Raw genomic sequence first — 20,276 nt, forward strand, 5'->3', positions numbered from 1 at the left:
TTTATTTCTGCGGAGGGGGCGCCATAAATCAGTTTATGGAAAAATTGGACGCCGCTCAGATAGCCTTTGATGGACCCGACTTGGAGGCCCTTAACGCTTTTGAGATAGGAGATGAATGAGGTTATTGAAAGGAGAGAAAAATCAGGGAACTGCAAGTTATATGCGCAATGGAAAGCTTTGAAACATCTCCATGCTGTCACGTAGGATTGGATGGTTCTGGGGGAAACAGCCTGCAGGATAGCGTCGAGTGATGCATCGAGAAGGGGTTTTAATGGGTGGTTTACGGGAATATCAGATCTGAATAAGGAGGTACGGGAGTTGGGAATTGGTCTGCTTCTGGAGCCAGCGTCCTGAATTTCTGAAAAAGAAAACGAGACAGAGAGTCAGCGATCTGGTTTTGAGACCCAGGAACGTGTTTAGCACGTATGATAAATTGGTCACATGCTGAAATCCAGGTCAGACGTCTCAGCATGGGCATCAGAGCGGGTGAATGGGAACGGCCTTTATTAATGCACTGGACCGTTGACTCGTTGTCGCAGTGCACCAATATGCTACTAGCAGACCATTCTTTCCCCCACAGAAAAGCTGCGACTACGAGAGGGTAAAGCTCGAATAGAGCTGAAGACTGTGAAAAGTCTTGTAGCTGCGGTGGCCATGGTGATGCGAACCAGCGACCTTGATAAAATCCCCCGAAACCAGTTGATGGGGCTGCGTCTGTGAACAGTTGGATATCGACGGGGGAAGAAACGAGACTGTTATAGAAAAAGGTTAGGCCGTTCCACTGATTTAAGAATGATATCCATAACCGGAGTTCGTCGCGGCATGCCTGAGTCACGGAAATTAGGTCCTCTAGCGCGTGAACCGAAGACGCGAGTGAGAGGAGATGTGAAATGAAAGAGCGGCCCTGTGGAATGATGCGCATTGCGAAATTTAAGTGTCCGAGAAGGGATAGGAGTTCGCGTTTGGAGCAATTGGAGTTATGCAGGAGGGTTGACGAGACGAGGATTATTCTATCGATTTTTTCTTTTGGCAAGGAAGCCTGGAATTTCTCAGAATCTAAGTTAATGCCAAGGAACTCGATGGATGTGGCGGGACCCATGGTTTTTTCCTGGGCGATAGGGATTCCGAGCTCGGAAAAAACAGTTTGAACTGTATGGATATGCGCGGCTGGAATGGCGTTGGGTGGCGAAATGACTAGAAAATCATCTAGCAAGTGAAGGAGGTGAGGAATCGCGTAATTGTTGGACAAAATCCAGCAAACGGCTTCTGAAAGCATATCAAAAATCTTGGGGCTGCTTTTGCAACCGAATGTTAAACGAACGGCAAAGTAGAATTTCCCGTGCCAGCGTACCCCGAACAGGTGCCAAAAATCAGGGTGAATAGGCATCACTTTGAAAGCAGAGGTGATGTCGATTTTTGCAAGCCAAGAGCCTCGACCTGCGATTTTAATCATCTCGATTGCTTGATCTATGTCATGGTATTTTAGAGAGAATTCGTCGAGAGGGATCAAGCTATTGATGCTTGGTAACGAGGAATTGTGCGGGGCTGATAGATCGATTATAAGACGCTTTTTTCCGGAGAATTTCCTCGTAGCCACTCCAATGGGGCTGATTCGAAATATTTCGAAAGGGGGTTGTCGAACGGGCCGATCATGAAACCTGACTCGACTTCTTTTTTGATCAGATCATTTACTACTTCTGGTTCTGCGAGTGCGGATTGAAGATTATTACAAATGATAGACTGAGTGAGCGGGCATTCCACGCCGGGTTTAAAGCCGTGTTCGAGACCAGACAGCAGATAATTAGTAAATTCGGCATCCGGGTGGTGAGCCAATTCGATAGAAAGACGAGAAATGTTCACAGGAGTCGATAAATAATTTTCCTGTTTTTTATTAAGTGATTTAGACACCGGACATACGTGACGGGCATGAGCACCGCCGCAAAAGTTGCAGATATGTAGATATCTGCAGCGCTGTCTGAAGCAGCCTGCAGTGTTGAAACTGTTACAGGGCTGCCTGTTGTCTGTGAGAGGTGGCGGGGCTCTTCTCACATTTTCAGTTGCGAAGGTTGCTGGTCTTGGCACATAGCTGGTGGATTTGACTTGGGTGTCCGGGCAGGGAGGGATGGAAGGGTTAATCTGTGGGCACGTCATGGTAGAATGTGCCACTGACCTGCATATGGCACACGAAATGTTTCTGCAGCCTAGAAACACCCTGCTGTGGAGATCGGCATCGAGTGCACCCCAGTAAGGGCACTGATTCCACTGGGCGACTCGCACGGCACATTTTGCAGAAAACAGTTTGTGGTAGGTGTAGAAGTGCCCGCCCCCATAGGACAGCGCCAGCTCAGCTATGATTGCCAGATAATCATTTAGTTCGCGCCGCCTATGGGGGAAAGCTGAACAGATTATTTCAGTGAAACGGGAAAAGGCAATAGAAAACTCAGAAAAGAAAGCAGACGAGATGAATGTGGATTTGAGTTTTTTAGGGTGACTGAGAAATCGCCGCAGTCTATTTGACGGTTAGAATCTGGAGCCGGTATTAAAGAGAGAAGAGATGATAAATCTACGTCCGCACCTGCCAGGATCTGCGCTCGGATGTTTTGAGCCACTGGGGGGGCTCCGAGGCGACCGCATTCGGTGGGACGGGCATCGCTGATGCTGTGAAGAGAGAGTAAGGTGATTTGTTTTGCAGGAGTGGATTGCAAGAAGCAGTGGCTGCAGCTGTGTTTGTCAGCAGCGGTGGCCTCATGCTTAGATCAGCCTCTTGAAAAGGAAGATTGAAAGGAGCCTGGAGGTGAGCTCTAAAATCTTGAGCTGAAGGCGTAGGCGCCCTCGCTTGCGCTGCCTGCCACTGAGAAGGGGCGGGGTTAGAGATGTTCGGAGGGAACTGGTGAAAGCCCTGAGCCTGAGTTGCCAGCATCCTCGCGCTAGTGTCTGCGAAGGGAGCTGGAGGCCACTGATAATAGGTAGGGTTGTGGACAGCGAGAAAAGGCTGAGAAGCTGAGGGAAGGCCTGTTGGCCCGGCCGCATGAGGTGTTGTGGCGAGAGGAGCCGAGTAGAAATGCTGGGCTTCAGCGAGAGGCGGACTAGGTCTTACGGCGGAGGCATCTGGGGCACGGCCCAGGCTCGCCGAATGCCTTTTGTTGCAGCCAGACAGTTGAGTCGAGCTAGATCTTGTGCGGGAGGAAGGAGGAGTTGAGCGAGGCGAACGTTGACCTTTGCGGGCTTTGCTCTGCCTGTTGGCCGTCTTGGGAGCTGGAGTGGACTTCGGAGTGAGGTAGGTTGGCTGTAAACTCACGTATAGATCGTACAGTTCCGCTTTGTTCATTTTCCGCGAGAACTGTACATCTGAATTTGCCAGCGCTTGCCTCAATCCTACTACTGTCCACTTGCCAATAGGTGGAATCGTTGGGACGGCTGAACGATAGGAAGACGCCGGGGAGGTATTTTGAGGTCTCGCCGGTGGAGGCGAGGGCTGAGCTCGGCGTCTAGGCGAGCTTGTAGCTGCACGGGCAGGTGGTCGGCCGCGCCTGGGAGCCTGGGGCTCAGGTGCAGTGTCGGGCAGAGGAGAAGTTGTCGAGGGGTCGGCAGGTGGAGACGCAGGATCCTCGGAAAAGTTAGCTTCGTCGTTAGACGGGGAGACGTTAACTTGAGACATAGTAGCAGAAGGGCGAACCGAAATGCTGATAAACTGTCAAACGAACGGAGGTAAGTGTGCCGTATATATACCTCCATTGGTTGATTAGCTGAATGCTTTCCACCTGTGATAATTAGTCTAATAATCTGCACCTGCTCCTCCCGAATTTTGTTAATAAAACATCATATCGAGAGGTTCATCCTGTTAACCGGGGGACATTTTCCATCACAATTGATTATGTGATGTACCTTGGTATCAAAAATATATCTATTGTAATATATGACCTATTATGCTCATTTGTAATATGTAATATAAGTCTCAGGTTTCCCCAGAATAGTCGACTTACCTACATTCCTCGACAGTTTTCAGCATTCCTCCACTACCCTGACTCCTCACTCTTGGCTTGTTCCTACCACAGCCAGGAATACGGGAGGAGTACTCTGGATTCGGGCCAAATACCGAGTAGAACAGAAAAGGTTCTCAGAGCACACACATCAACAAGTTTTATTTATTATTATTTTATCTATTAACATAGATGGAAATGGGTGACAAATATGCATATGTATGATAATACGCAGATAATATATTATGCATCATAAACACTGCTCCAAAACCTTCAATGACATAACACGGTAGCTATAGATTTTGTCAATATTGCATGCATATAGTAGTAAAATAGAATAATATGTGTGTGCATACAAGAATATGCAATTTGTTGTTTTAAGAGAGATCCACTTAATTTTTGTTTTGTATTGTGCAGCTGTAGTGAAAGCATTTCATGTGTTTGTTGGTGTTTTTGCCTTTCTGCACCAAAACACAGATCTGATCTGCTGTCTGCACTGAGACGAGCCATAGTAGTACAGAAGAGGATCTAGAAAAACACTTGTGCTCCCCAAACACACACCAGGTAAACAGCATATGATGAATCTCCCTTTCCGCTGTTTCCACCAGCTAAATGAACACAGTGGTACAACAGGATGCCATTGGTTGGAGCGAAACACAACACAAACTCAATCAGAACAGCAATAGCCATAATCACAGCTCTCCTTCGGTTGTCTGAAGATGAAGTTGATGTTGCTAAGCGGATAGACTTTACACTGAGCACATATATTATGGTAAAGTAGCTCACTAAGGTGATGACTAGCGGCAAGAAGAAGTAGAGACAGGAGAGGATGGAGAACAGGTACACATAATACATCACTGTAGGGTCATTGTGCCACAGTACGTCATGACAAGTGACGCCCACATCCTTAATCTTGAATGTTTGTCTCATTGAGAGAAGTGGCACCGTACCAGCGAGCGCCAGCAGCCAGACCAGCACACATACGCACGTGGCTTTCCTTGCACTCCTCCAGGTTAGAGAGGCGACGGGACGCGCCACGGCCAGCAGTCTGTCCACACTCATGCACATCATCAGCAGTATGGAGCAGTACATGTAGCAGTAATAAGCTGCACTGATCACGCGACACGCCACCTCACCGAACACCCAATCTGAAGCATTCAGCTGGTAGTGGATCTTCAGAGGCAACAGCAGGGTGAAGAGCAGGTCCACACATGCCAGGTGAGACATGAAGATCACCGCTGGTTTCTTCACTTGAATCTTACAGGTGAACGTCACCAAGGCCAAAGCGTTCAGGGGCAAACAAAAGAGGATGATGAAGATGTAGAACGAGGGCATGATGCGTGTGACCAGCAGGCCTTTGAGAAAGACAGCAGACTTGACTGAGATGTTTAATGTCTCGGGGATGTGGTTTGTAGTGGTGTGATTATATGCTGCTGTATTTTCCCTAGAATAGGCTAAAAAACCACCTACACTAGGGCATTCAGAATCTGTAAACAGCACAAAACACAATGAGTTAAAGTCACTAAAACATACAACTATAAGAAAAAAATGCAAGCATGAGATCCACCTCTAAACATAACAATCACTGAGATGTAACCCAGCAGGAACCTTGATATCAATTTGACATCAAATGTTAGTCAAGACTTGATCAAGATGCTGCATAACATCATTTTAAGGTCAGTTTGGATGGCAATTTCTTCCCGTGGCAATTGGATGAAAAGAGGAAGGTAATACCCACACTGAAACTGGTTTAATGTACAGTACAGTCCAAAAGTTTGGAACCACAAAGATTTTTTATGTTTTTAAAAGAAGTTTCGTCTGCTCACCAAGGCTACATTTATTTAATTAAAAATACAGTAAAAACAGTATATTGTGAAATATTATTACAATTTAAAATAACTGTTTTCTATTTGAATATATTTCACAAAGTAATTTATTCCTGTGATGGCAAAGCTGAATTTTCAGCATCATTACTCCAGTCTTCAGTGTCAAAAAAATCATTCTAATATGCTGATCTGCTGCTCAAGAAACATTTAATGTGTACAATTGTACAAAATATTTGTGTACAATATTTTTTTTCTGGATTATTTGATGAATAGAAAGTTCAAAAGAACAGGGTTTATCTGAAATCTAATCTTTTGTAACATTATAAATGTCTTTACTGACACTTTTGATTGATTTAATCCATCCTTGCTGAATAAAAGTATTCATTTCTTTAATTTCTTTTCAAAAAAAATAAAAATCAAATTCTTACTGATCCCAAACTTTTGAACGGTAGTGTATAATGCTACAGAAGCTTTGTATTTCAGATAAATGCTGTTCTTTTGAACTTTCTATTCATCAAGGAATCCTGAAAAAAAAAAAAAAAGTACACAACTGTTTTCAACATTGAAAATAATCATAAATGTTTATTGAGCAGCAAATCAGCATATTAGAATGTTTTCTGAAGGATCATGTGACACTGAAGACTGGAGTAATCACAGGAATAAATTACTTTGTCAAATATATTTAAATAGTACACAGTTATTTTAAATTGTAATAATATTTCACAATATTACTGTTTTCTACTGTATTTTTAATTAAATAAATGTAGCCTTGGTGAGCAGATGAAACTTCTTTTAAAAACATTAAAAATCTTAGTGGTTCCAAACTTTTTGACTGTACTGTGTATATGCAGGCCAATATGTTTGCATTCAGTTTATATTCAATTCAATTATTAGCCCCTTTCACACAGCAATCCCGGTAAATGCTTTTCACACAAGTAACAGCGTTCTGGCTTTTTACCATTAAGAGACCATTCACGCATCAGCACCAAAATACCGGTAAACTCTGTGATGTCAGTCATCATGAAATGATCTTTAAACACTGTGCCGTTGTCTTCATCCACCCGCATGAGGAGAAGCGCTTTAGTTTCAGTATCTGTTCAATTTGACAACATTTTTTGACGTCCGAGTGACGGGCATAACAGATGATAAAACAGAGCGAGTGTTTGCTCTTAAAAAGATGTGCATAATAGTATCTAACTGCAGAGCTGCAGTGCTGATGAATGGAAATGGAGTCTGGGTTTGCCAGAACCAAGTTACCGGTATTTTTGAAAAGGTACATGATCTCTTACCGGTAATTTACCAGTATGTGACTTTATGTGTGAAAGGGGCTATTGACAGTAATGATTTGTGTTTGATCAAAGACTATAGATTAACACAAGATGCATCATTCGGATTGTTTTGAATTGGAGAAAGTGCGACACGCAATATGGCGGAATAATTCCCGCCTTCTAAATAAGAGCCAATCGCCAATCAAGTCATCGCGTCACTGCAGTGGCTGTTAGAAGCTCTGGTTCTTACAGAAAGTCAGATATGTGCTCCCTACACAGCAAAATCCCCAGAGTTAAATCAATTCTGCTCATAGTACATATGGTCCCTCTCTAAATAGTGTTAAAGTAACACTAAGGCAGAGTTAAAGTCAGTTGTAGTTGTTGTGTTTCTCTTTTCTTTAGTGATTCTGCTTGTTAACAGCAGGTGTTCATCACTAATGCTCAATCATCACTTAATTAATCGCTTAATTATCTCATTAACTTTTACTCTGCTTCAATGTTACTTTAACAATATTTAGAGAGGGAACATATGTACTCAAAGCAGAGTTGATTCAACTCTTTTTTTTGTTTTTCTTTTTTTTTTAAACGTCAATTTGATGTTTTTTTTATACATCAATTGGACATCAATGTGTGAATGTCAAATGGACATCAAGTTTTTGACATCAGTTTGATTTGCATTTTTGACCTGCTTTTTGATGTCAATTTGATGTTTTTTTTTGTTTGTTTTTTTCAAACATCAATTGGACATCAGTGTGTGAATGTCAAATGGACATCAAGTTTTTGACATCAGTTTAATTTGCATTTTTGAGTCAATTTGATGTTTTTTTTTTAAACATCAATTGGACATCAGTGTATGAATTTCAAATGAACAAGTTTTTCAAAAGTTTTTAATGTCAGTTTGATTCCTTTTTTTCAACATCAAGGTGCCTGCAGTGAAGTGTATCATACAAAAACTTAAAAATAAATTTATATGAATAAGCCACCAATTCTGCAAAACGTAAATAGTTACAAATGAGATTGTGTTGCATATTACTGTTATTTGTTGTTGAAGAGTTGAGATTAATGCTGATTCTGTAAGGCGGAAGAGGCGGAACACAGTCTGTAATCAAAAAGACCATTAGTGAAAGCTCTCATAATACCACCAGAGAATAATTAAGAGAATCTGGACACATTTTTTAAAAAGGCTTTGATGGAGATAATTATATTGGAGGAATTTCATTTCAAACTTGGATATATTTATATTGCATGAATGATACACATTACATGCAGATAAACACAAAACCTCCACAGACACATATATTCACTCATACCCATTAAAAGGCTGCTTATGAGGGATGAAATATGATCTACAGCAATTAGCATTTGCAATGTTGAAATGAAACCTATGCCACTGATAGAAACCGACTTTTGAGAAATACACTTCCTTAAATGCAGTAATCCATCAAGCAATATTTTATACATTGACAACAGATCACCTCACAGTCCAACCCATAAATAGCTGTTACTCTCATATGATAAAATATATATAGATTTTTTTTATCACCCATCTGTATTATATACAGCACAGTGTTATCATAAACTAAAACTAAAATTAAAAATTGTTACATTTTTTAAAAGATTGTTAAAAACTAAAATAATATATAAACATTAGATGAAAATGTAAACTTAAAAAACCTAAACAAAAATTAGACTGAAGTAAAATAAGTTGAAGTACTAAAATGAAAATAAATTAAAGCTAAATAGAAATTTAAAAAAAACTAAGACATAAGGCAAGAGCACAAAATTACTAAAACTTAAGCTTAAAATGGAAATATAAAAATAAAAGCTAATTCAAAATATGAATAAATTCTATACTAGTGTGGCGACCAGGGCGGGCGAGAGCCGTGAGGGAACGGCGCGAGGCCGGTGGCGCGAGTGTTAATGAGCTTCACCTGGGAGGCGCACCGGCCTTGAGTCCCTCACGGAGGAGCTCCGGGAGCATAAAAGGAGGAGCGACTACCGTGGAGGACGAGAGAGGACCAGGCCTGGACTTTATTTTATGTTTTATTATGTTTGTGTGGCCGGCAGACGTCCGCGAGGGTCTGCCGGCATTACTTTCGTTTTGTTCTTTGTTTATTTTACATTAAAGTTTTGTTGAACGTTCGCCGGTTCCCGCCTCCTTCTTCCCATATCTACTAACCTTGTTACAACTAGTATGTAAATACCAGTACAGCAATTCAGTGAGACATAACTGGCAAATGTCTTTGAATTCAAAATGATCAGATTATGTTGGTTGAGTTGATGTACTCACCACTGCGTGTCTGCGCAACTAAAAGCAAGTTTTCACTCCCATGATTACAGATCAGCTAGCAGTTTCTAACTCTGTAAAATGTACTTTTGAACAACTTAAAATGGTCAAATTTCTGAATCCTATGACTTGATTTTCCTGCTAAGACAAAAACTGAGATCAAGCGCCCTGCAATAAAACTCATCTGGAGAGAAGATCTCAAAGAAATAGGACACCGCCTGGCCCAAACTCTTGTCACTTATGTATGCACCCCCCCTTCATGTTTGGTATCATTTTAAATGTCTCAGTGCAATCGGTAAAATGGTCTCAATTTCACAGCCGTCACATGAGTTATGAAAAAGATAGAAAACTCAGGAGAATTCTGTTCTGCTTTTGGGTGGTGTCTCTTTGAGAGAACTGGTAACCTTCTTATCTCCCCTGAAAGCAGGTGTCGGTGTAGTACATTTTTTACAATCCTTTTGTTCTGCTCTGAGTATTTAAGGGAAAGTGCAAATCAGTCATGTGGGACATTCTGCAAACAGAACCACCAGTGATGGGTGAATTATTAGAAATATTCATCCACCACTGTATGCATTTCTTACTCTTAGAGTCATCTTTGAGCAATTAATGTTATGTTTATTATTTGAATTGGCTTCTAATTGTCTAACTATGTAATTGGCATGATACATTTTTACCTGACAAATAAATGTTATTCTTGATTTATTCTGCATTATTCTTAAATCATTATTTCTAGTAGATTATCGTGAGTTTGGTATTACCGCAAATCAGTGTCCAGGATAGGTCATACGGGAAGGCTCAATGAACGGAGCATGGGGCACATCATTTGAGACCTTTTCGATTTCTGTCTATCACTGACTTAGTAAGTTGCAGTTTTCATAAATATACAAAACTATGCTTTTTGTTACGAGTGAGCAGAGCGCAACGGACTTAAAGGTAGATATTTACCCTGCATCCTCTGTCTAAGTATCAGATCTGGCGTGTCTGGGATCGTGGAAGTATAGGCTGATGTAACTTCCTGTGCGATACCAAGTCCATAACGTATGAATAATTGAAAGCACGAGATACCCAGAATAATCAAATATCTAAATGAATACATAATAAATCATTATGATTATTTCGTAATTAGAAAAACAATCTAGAAATAATAAGAATTGAAATTGGAGTCAGATTACATGAGCAGCTAAAGTAAAATTAAAACTAAATTCTAAAAATTAAGTGAACTTCACAAAGGTGCTCAACCTAATCTCACGACAATTCGTATTTTATGAGGTGGCTAATTCGTACTGAAGGGGGGTGGATTCTGGAAACCACTGCCGCTTCAATATATATGTTAAGATATTAACATTTATCTTTCTGTTACATTATTGGAGTGGCTTCTTCAACGTATGTTAAAGCATTTATTTATCTGTTAGAGTGTAATTGGTGTGGAAATGTGAATATGCGCAGAGCGGCCTACGAACTCCTTGTGAGACTTGCAGCTGGCATCTGCTGATTAAACTGCAAACTAATCTTCATTAAAATTTTCTTCAATTATTTTTTTTAAACTCTGAATCCGGGTCTTTATTCAACATATCTGGTCGTATCTGTAAACTTCCCTACAGTACGAATTCATATGACTTCACTCATACGAATTCATAGGTTTTTTGCTAAATCATACATATTTTACGAATTGACAAATTCATATGAATTCGTACAAATGACCTACCCCAAACCCCACCCCCTAAATCTACCCGTCACTGAGGTTTAGACAAATCGTACGATTTCGTACAAGTAAGGTCGTATGAATTCATACGAATTAGCCACCTCGTAAAATACGTAGGGTAGAGTGGGGGAAAACGCCCCCCTTAAGGAAAATGTGACATTACAGTGAAACAAAACATAAATGTGACTAGAATTGCCATCCTGGTTTTGAGTGACTATGGCAGGAGTTATTCACCAAATATTAAAATTGCTCAGCCTTCATAATTAATTAGTATTTTGATTGAAAATATTTTTGTACAAAGGGGGCATTTTGCCCCAGCGGTGGGGTAAAACGCCCCCCAAGGTGGGGTAAAATGCCCCCTTTTCTTTACCAACCAGTTTGCTTCATAGATCAACAGCAAAATGAACAGACTAGTTTTTAATCTCTAAAAGTAAAAGGCAAGTAATGTATCAACATGTATAGGCCTATATATTTAATATTTTTAATATTTATTTGAGGAATATCCAACATATCCAAATTTTTAACATTTGATAATTGATGTATTTGTTCACCACTATCACCAAGATAAACAGAAAACCCTAAATAAATATTAAACTTATAAATTTGTATATTTATGTAGTAAAAAATATCCAATAAATGCATTAAAAGCCACCCAATTTCATTGGGTCACCTAACCACCTTCCATCAGTGAGCCAACTGTGCTATCAAGCTAGCCTAATGCTCACTTGAGGTAATTTTTATTTTCTTTTCTTTGATTTTGTTTAAATATTTTGATTTTACCACCTAGTTATACTGCATTAAGTGTAAAACAAAGGATTTGATAGACAGAAATATGTTATTATAGTAATTATGATAGAGAGAAACTATGCCCTCTGGGGGTGGGGGGGGGGGGGGGGCGTTTTACCCCTCAGCATAGGGGGCGTTTTACCCCACAAGCTACGACTTTTTAAAAAAAAAAAAAAAAAAAATTTAAAATATAATTATATTCCTTATAAATAACATATCCTCTCAAACTACAGACTTCACTATTAATCTATCATACATCACTGTGATATCCTGCAGAACAATATTCTTTTAAACACTTGTTTACTAATATCTGAAAATTATAGCGCTTGCCATGTAATCCTCTTCTCTTCAAATACATCGCTGGTGTCAGCTTCTCCAAGAAGATTTGTTTATCCCCGTTGTCAAACGTAGTGCATAGCAACAGTGAAAATATATATTGACTACCTCTAGTGCTTATTTTGAGAAAAACAGGTGGGGGGTGTTTTACCCCAGGGGGGCGTTTTCCCCCACTCTACCCTATACATTGGTCGTGAGATAGCGTTGGAAAAGACATACACGCATTAGCCTATACCTTCGCCCACGCAGTTGGATTCCATTTTGGGGCTGACGGGTGGTTCTTTACACCTAAAAAGCCACAACCGTGTCGATCTTGATTTCTGAGTGTGAAAAAATGACAACAATGGCACCTTCAGCCTCATTAAAATTAAATTACAGAGATAAATTATGAATAGATGATGATTGCTTTGTTGGAGTGTCTCCTGAAGCTCTGTATGCACTATTTTCATTTTGTCATCTACTGGATGTTGCATCTCAATGAAAAAAAGTTGCAAATTTGCTCAGTCTATGCGTTTTGGAGAGTATCTTTTCAGGCATCTGCAGGAATACAACTGAAAATAAGTTTTAATAGGTCTGCAGAGCAAATTATAGAGAGGTAAGGAACAGTTTGTTGGCTCACTGGAGTTGTCCACAATTTTTTTTAAAAAAGAAGAAAAAGGCTAGACATGAAAGGCTACACATGGATAAACATGGATGATTCAGTTATCAGAAAATCTGTGTTAAGACCCTAATCAAGGCATTTTGCTTATATACAATAAATATATAGAACATTTCTAGACTAAAAACAAAACAAAAAAACAATGAAAACAATTTACTGAATTCAAGATATATTTTCTGAAAAAAGTCTCATACAAGTTTGGTTCTCATGCAAATTGTTTAAATTAGTAACTAAGATGATGTTTTGCAATATTAACCAATGATACTCCATAGAAAAGCTAACCTGCAGTCAAATGAGGTTTGAATTCTTCATTGAAGAAAAAAGAATTCTCATAACACCTAATTGCTTTCTAACTTCTGGAAAATCTCTATAGTTTCCTCAGACAGAACATCATAGAGTGTTTCTTCACCCTCTTAATGCTCAGTATCTTTTGAATGGAGATGCCAGGATGTGTGTTACCATCTGTTGACATCACTAGACTCTTCAGCCTGCATTAGGAGTCCATTTGATGCCATTATTCAACCCACAGAGCCCATGGGAGAGGATACTGTAATCAACACGCATCACTCACAGCTCAGAAAGAGGCAGTGGTTTGGGTGTTTACAAATTAAAAATTTCCCGTTCAGTGCCTCAGTGTGTGATATTAGGAGCAAGAAATGAATGAAATCAATATATAACAATAGATAACAATATCAACATATTTGTAATCGCATCGGTGGTAAAAAAAGAAAGTACATTAACATAACACATTACTCTTCTTTTGGCAAATATTTTTTCCAGGAAGAAGTCTTTAAAGGGTTAGTTCACCCCAAACTGCAAATTCTGTCATTTATTGCTCAACCTCATGTTGTTCCACACCCGTAAGACCCTTGTTCATCTTCAGAACACAAATTAAGATATTTTTGATAAAATCCGATGGCTCAGTGAGGCCTGCGTTGCCAGAAAGATAATTAACTCTTCAAATGCCCAGCTACTAAAGACATATTTAAAGGTGCCCTAGAACTTTTTTTTTAAAAGATGTAATAAGTCTAAGGTGTGTTTTTTTTTTTAATTCATTTTTTTAACTGCCTATTTTGGGGCATCATTATAAATGAGCCGATTCAGGGTGTGTGGCCCTTTAAATCTGGTGCTCCATGCCCCAAGAGCTCGCGCTTGCCTTAAACAGCATAAAAAAAAGTTCAAACAGCTAATATAACCCTTAAAATGGATGTTTACAAAGTGTATGCATGCAGCATGTCTAATCGCGTTCTGCAATGAGTTTGGCTATGCTCTGTGGCTAATGGCTAATGCTACACTGTTATGCATTATACAGACTGCAAGTGTTTAAAAATGAAAATAGCGATGGCTCTTGTCTCTGTGAATACAGTAAGAAACGATGGTAACTTTAACCACATTTAACAGTACATTAGCAACATGCTAACGAAACATTTAGAAAGACAATTTACAAATATCACTAAAAAATCATGTTATCATGAATCATGTCAGTTATTATTGCTCCATCTGCCATTTTTTGCTATTGTTCTTGCTTGCTTACCTATTCTGTTGATTCGGCTGTGCACAGATCCAGATGTTAACTGCCTGTCCTTGTCTAATCCCTTTCATAATGTTGGGAACATGGGCTGGCATATGCAAATATTGTGGGCGTACACCCCGACTGTTACGTAACAGTCGGTGTTATGTTGAGATTCGCCTGTTCTTTGGAGGTCTTTTAAACAAATGAGATTTACATAAGAAGGAGGAAGCAATGGAGTTTGAGACTCACTGTATGTCATTTCCATGTACTGAACTCTTGTTATTCAACTATGCCGATGTAAATTCAATTTTCAATTTGATGGCTTCTTTAAAGTCATAGTTTTCCTTAGGGTACATGTCTGGTTTCATTTCACCTGATCAGTTCTGCGTAAGGAACTCACTTGTTTTGGGAGCTTCCCATAAATCAAGTTCATCAGATGTCTGGGTTGAAAGCTCGTTGTCATCTTTTGACTCATCAGCCTCTTCAAAGTTGCTTACAGAACTCTCTGTAACCAAAACACTATCAGTGAAAGCACACAAGCTACTAAAGGCAATTGGGTCTCATTTTCAAAGAAGCTTTGATTAAGATGTACAGCTAATTCAGTTCCTGTGAGCACTATTAGCAGCCAATTTCTTAGCAATTGGATCTCTGTCTTTGTCATTGAGCTTCAGGGATAAAACAGAAAACATAAACTCTTAAGACATGCAGGACATAGAAAGCATTGCTAAGAGTCCAGTGCTCGCAGGAAATTGCTGTGGAGGGAACAAATGCAGTAATTGGCCCTAAATGCAAAACATAATCTCAAAAAGGACCTAATGACATAACAGCAACACTTTACAACTTAATGTGCATAAAAAGGGCAACCAGCAAGCAATACTTGTCAATAGCAAGACATTTTAAAGGAAAAATCTGAATATGTAACAGTTTTGGTTACCATTGACTGCCATTGTATGGGGGAAAACCCTGAGACTTTTCTCAAAATATCTTCTTTTACATTGCAAAGATGAAAGACAGACATACTGGTTATCAGTGACATCAGGGTGAGGAAATGATGACAGAATTTTAGTTTTGTTGATTCAAGGCATCTCCTTGAGTTTAAATTTAATGTTAAATTTTTGTACAACCACACCTATATTAACCTGTGTACATATAAATGGTATTGCTAGGATTTTTTTGTACCATGTTAATATGGTATTTGAAATTAATATAGTAATTGGAGTATTGAAAATACCATAGTATATGGAAACAGACCTACTAGTGCTGTCAAACTGATTAATCACATCTACCATAAAAGTTTGTGAATATATATATATATATATATATATATATATATATATATATATATATATATATATATATATATATATATATATATGAAGAGTTCATTTGCAAAAACCGATAAACGCCATTTTTAAAAAAAATGAACTAAGTGCTGTGCATTATTTTCCATATATAGCACGTTCTGTACCCTAAATCCATTTTGTCAGAAGAGCCGGTTTTGCCCACTTTCAGGCATCGTAAGTTCACGTTTTACAGCAGAAGCCGACAAGCGCCCTTGTTTGTGTACAGACAGAAACCGATAAGTCCGTTTTAGCGAATCAGCGCGCAGTATTCAGGTCAGGTGACAAGGCTTCTAGTCACTTCAAAAAGACGCGCTAGCTGAGGGAAGTTTTATCAAAGCTCACTAAAAGTGATCGAAGATTTATGATTTCGACTCCTGTAAGTCCTTGTACACCATACACGACTTACATGCTGAAAAATTGGTTGTCCTTTTGCTTGTGTGTGTGTGTGTGTGTGCGCGCGCGAGCGCGCACGTGCGTGTGTGGATGAGTGCGTGTGTGTGTACTTGTGTGCCGATCTCTGTGTGTGTGTGTGTGTGTTTGAGAGAGAGAGAGCGTGTGTGTGCCGATCTGTTTGTTTGTTTGTTTGTGTGTGTGTGTGTGTGTGTGTGTGTGTGTGTGTGTGTGCGCGCGCGCACGTGGGTGTGTGTGTGCGTTTGTGTGCACATGTGTGTTTGAGAGTGTTTTAAATGCAATTACTTGGGTTTTGTTTAACTATGAAACATGAAATGTGGAGTTATCTGATTTTGCTAAAAAACAAACTTTTAATATATATATAAAACATACTTTCAATGAATTTTAATTTTTTAATTTACATGTATTTTTTAGAGTTATCATTACTTAATCAAAACAGCCCAACTGCAGTTTGATTGTTATTACTTGGAATGCACAATAAAAAAAAAACATGATTTGTGAGAATTCATAAAAATGGAGTTATCTGTTTTTGCAAATAAACTCTTCATATATATATATATATATATATATATATACACACACATATGCACACACACACAAACTTTTATGTTAATCATGATTAACAATTGATTTGACAGCACTAGAAAATACAAATCATTCAAGCACCATTGTATAAAGCCCTATGGTAATATAGTGGTACTTTTTGCAAACGATCAATCAATCAATAAACCAATTTGGATTCAAGTTAAAAAAAAAAAAAAAAAGCCATTTTAAGCCATCACACTAAATCAGAAATCTGTACATAACAAGCTTCCCTACACACATAATATCATGTAATCAAGGTTTCAGTCACCCATCTGGATAAGTTACCCTATCAAAAAGATTAAAATTGAAAGTTCTTTCATGCACAGCTGGACTGATGTACTTACCGTAGGTAACAGTGAATGCATGCATGAGTACAATTGAAAGCAAGATAGTTTTGGCCCCCATGAGTACCAATCAGGAGTCACTTGAAAAACAAACTACTGAAAAACAAAGAATCTCTATAAAGATTTCTTCACTCTCTGAGTGCTCAGTGTCTCTGTGTTGAAAATGCTAGGATTTGTATTTGGTGACATCCCTGGACCCTCCAACCTTAGTTGAGCCCATTTGGCTGCTATACAACCTACAGAGTGTATGAGAAATCAAGCTATAATTGACAGACATCACAGCTAACAATGAGTAATGGACCATTATGGTTAATTTGGCCATTTCCCCGAATGCTCTAAGTAGCATTATTTCATTATATAATGATTTGATGTGCCTAAACACCTCTTATACAGTATGCAGTACATTCAGTTTATTTGGCTACCAGTATAATACTTTGTATTTTTTTGTAGTTTATGTAATTATCAATATATTTTAATTAGGTTATAATCCATTTTTGTTTTCCATTGGTTTCAGGGACGTGCACAGGAATTTTGAGGGGCAGTTGCTCTGACCTAAAAAAAGGGCACCCCCCCCCCCCCCCCCCAAAAAAAAACAAAACAAAAAACACACGGTCTATATGGTATAAGCGGAATAATTGACTCCGCTTCGAGTCGTGACCGAATCACCACCTCAGGTGTGCATTATTTTTCTAATGATTCAACGGCCCCTTACTTGAATCACAGCTTAAATAGTGTTTTGACATCGCCAACCCAAGTGCATTTTACCTCAAACTTGCGTCTAGTTAACTAGCAATCGCTTCTCGGGTCGACATTAACACACTGACAAAATTATATTCAGAATTAAAAATATTTTTATACCACTTTTTAATGTGTGATTGTGTAAAGGTTTTCACGAGATACCAACCTTTCGCGAACTTGCTTCCAACACTCGTTCTCATGGAGGCGCGGTGTGCACGGAGGGGTGGGGCTGTGCGCGCGCGAGTATGTGAGAGAGACGCGTGAGTGAGAGACGCAGGGAAATGAAATGCAGCTGAACGTTTGCTCTATGAAAGACATGACAAAGATGAAAACTAAGGACATTTAATCTATAATTTTATTTTATTTTAGTTAGTTTTGCCAAACACACATTACAGTTTTGGTTAGTTATCGTTTTTTTGTAATGCCTCGTTTTTATTTTTATTTCAGTTAACGACGATGTTTTTTCCCACCTAGTTTTCGTTCGTTTTCGTTAACGATTATAACCTTACTCACCTTTCCGACAATGTTAAGTCGTCTCACCCGACAACCGCGACAATCTCCTTCTAGTGCCGCTCATGCAGGCTCAGCTCAGGTGCCGGTCGCGTGCAGCGCTGCAGCCAAGTAAACAGAGTTTGCCCTTCCCCTACTGACTTTCACTTTCGGACGGGTGCCCGAATATGGAAGTGAATGAGGCTTTGCGATTTTTTATTTTTTATCTAGGCCTACGTGAAATTCTGCATCCATTGTACGATTTTTTTAAATTTTTTTCCACCTCGGAAGGGCAACGTAAGTCGAGAAGGGCATATGGGCAGTTGCCCAGGCAACCTGAGCAACCCCCCTGTGCACGTCCCTGATTGGTTTATATGTTAGTTCACCCAAAAATGAAAATTATGTCATTTATTATTTACCCTCATGTCATTCCAAACCTGTAAGACCTTCATTTATCACAAATGAAGATCTTTTTGATGAAATCTGAGAGTTTTCTGTCCCTCCATTGACAGTCTACACTTTGATGCTTTGAAACGCTCATAAAGAGATTGTAAAACTAATCCATATGAATTGAGCAGGTTTGTCCAAATTTTACTAATTTCACATAAAATAGTTAACCCTGGGTCTTTATAAACCCCATATAGGTTGTCTCTGCTTCATGTTTCACACTGCTTGTAATTTACCCAGGGTTAACAATTAATCCTGTGAATTCATTGGCTGACGTATTGATTTAACATGGATGCACTTCAGTGTTCTACATGCCCCAATGTAATGGATATAATGGATGGACATCACCAATGTCCTGCGTGTCTGGGTATGGATCATCTTAGAGAGGCACTGACTGACCGTGTCCGGAATGCTCCATTATGCTGCTTGCTGACACAGTCATTTTTGGATGAGCCAGTGCTGGAATGGTCTGAGCCACAATAACCTGAGTGGTTCTACTGCTGTTGCTGCTGTGAGTTTCCCCAAGAGTCTCAAGAGAACCACATAGTGTTGAGTGTGACCCACCCGAAGCCTCCTTATATCTCTCAGAATCGACCCTATTCTCTCTGGAGTCGGGCAAGCTGACATTGTAAGAATCCCCTGGGATGAACTTGGGGATCGACATGTTCTATGGCACCTTTGTGCAACAACACTTGAACTTTGTGCGCGAGTGCCTGTGCCTGACGTGGATCGTGAACTATTGTTTGTCTCACGCTGGTATGAACAGGGGGTCGACAGCGAAACTGTATACGGTACCCTCTTGAAAGGGTCGTCAAGAGCCATTGATTTGTTGTTATGGATCTCCAATGATTAAATTGACTTTCCGTGAAACAGCCCACTGTCGACATGTGTGCGTCAACGCTCCCGCAAACGATTTACTGTAGAGGTGGGACGGCGACGTTGGGGCCCTGGGGGCCGGATGTGAGACTGATGACCATGTGGTTGAGTCCCGCCATGACGGGGAGGTGGAGGAGGTGGTTTAGTTTTCTGAGAATTACGATGATGGAAATGTTGAGATGATCTATAGTTGGGTCTTACACCAACACTGTGAAAACAAGCACTAGAGGCTGCTAGAGGAGGCCTGGGACCTGGGGCAGTCCCCACATGACGAGAGCGAGTTTCAGACACTGACACACGCCAATCCAAAGCTTCCTGTGCAGCTGGTCCAAAAATTCGACCAGGTACCAATGGCAATATTCGCAAATTGTTCCATCTGGAAGTAACATCTGGAATGGTTTCAAAAAGTGAGTCAGTGGCAGCCACTGACATCACATCCAAATCCTGTCCTGTATGCATCATTGGTGAGGATGTCATACCTAACTCCATAGGCAGTCCAGAGTCTGTTAGTGTCCCCAGTTTGCGCTGGAGTGCTGACTTTAGTAGTGTCTCATTGTGGCCTAATTCGGCATTTCTACCCAAGATCTTTGTGGCGGGGGGGCGTGGTTCAGCAGAGTCTGCAGTGGGAGAGAGAGGGAGGAGACGCACGATGTCTGAGTGGATTAGATGCAAATATTAAACACCTGT

General features: G+C 39.9%; 1 pseudogene; it reads right to left on the minus strand.

Annotated features, from left to right (window-relative positions):
* Positions 1 to 4,413: 4,413 nt before the first annotated feature.
* LOC137012208 (proteinase-activated receptor 1-like) lies at positions 4,414 to 19,377 on the minus strand (annotated as a pseudogene).
* Positions 19,378 to 20,276: the final 899 nt, after the last annotated feature.

This window comes from Chanodichthys erythropterus, chromosome 22 (assembly GCF_024489055.1).
Source record: "Chanodichthys erythropterus isolate Z2021 chromosome 22, ASM2448905v1, whole genome shotgun sequence".
Taxonomy (NCBI): domain Eukaryota; kingdom Metazoa; phylum Chordata; class Actinopteri; order Cypriniformes; family Xenocyprididae; genus Chanodichthys; species Chanodichthys erythropterus.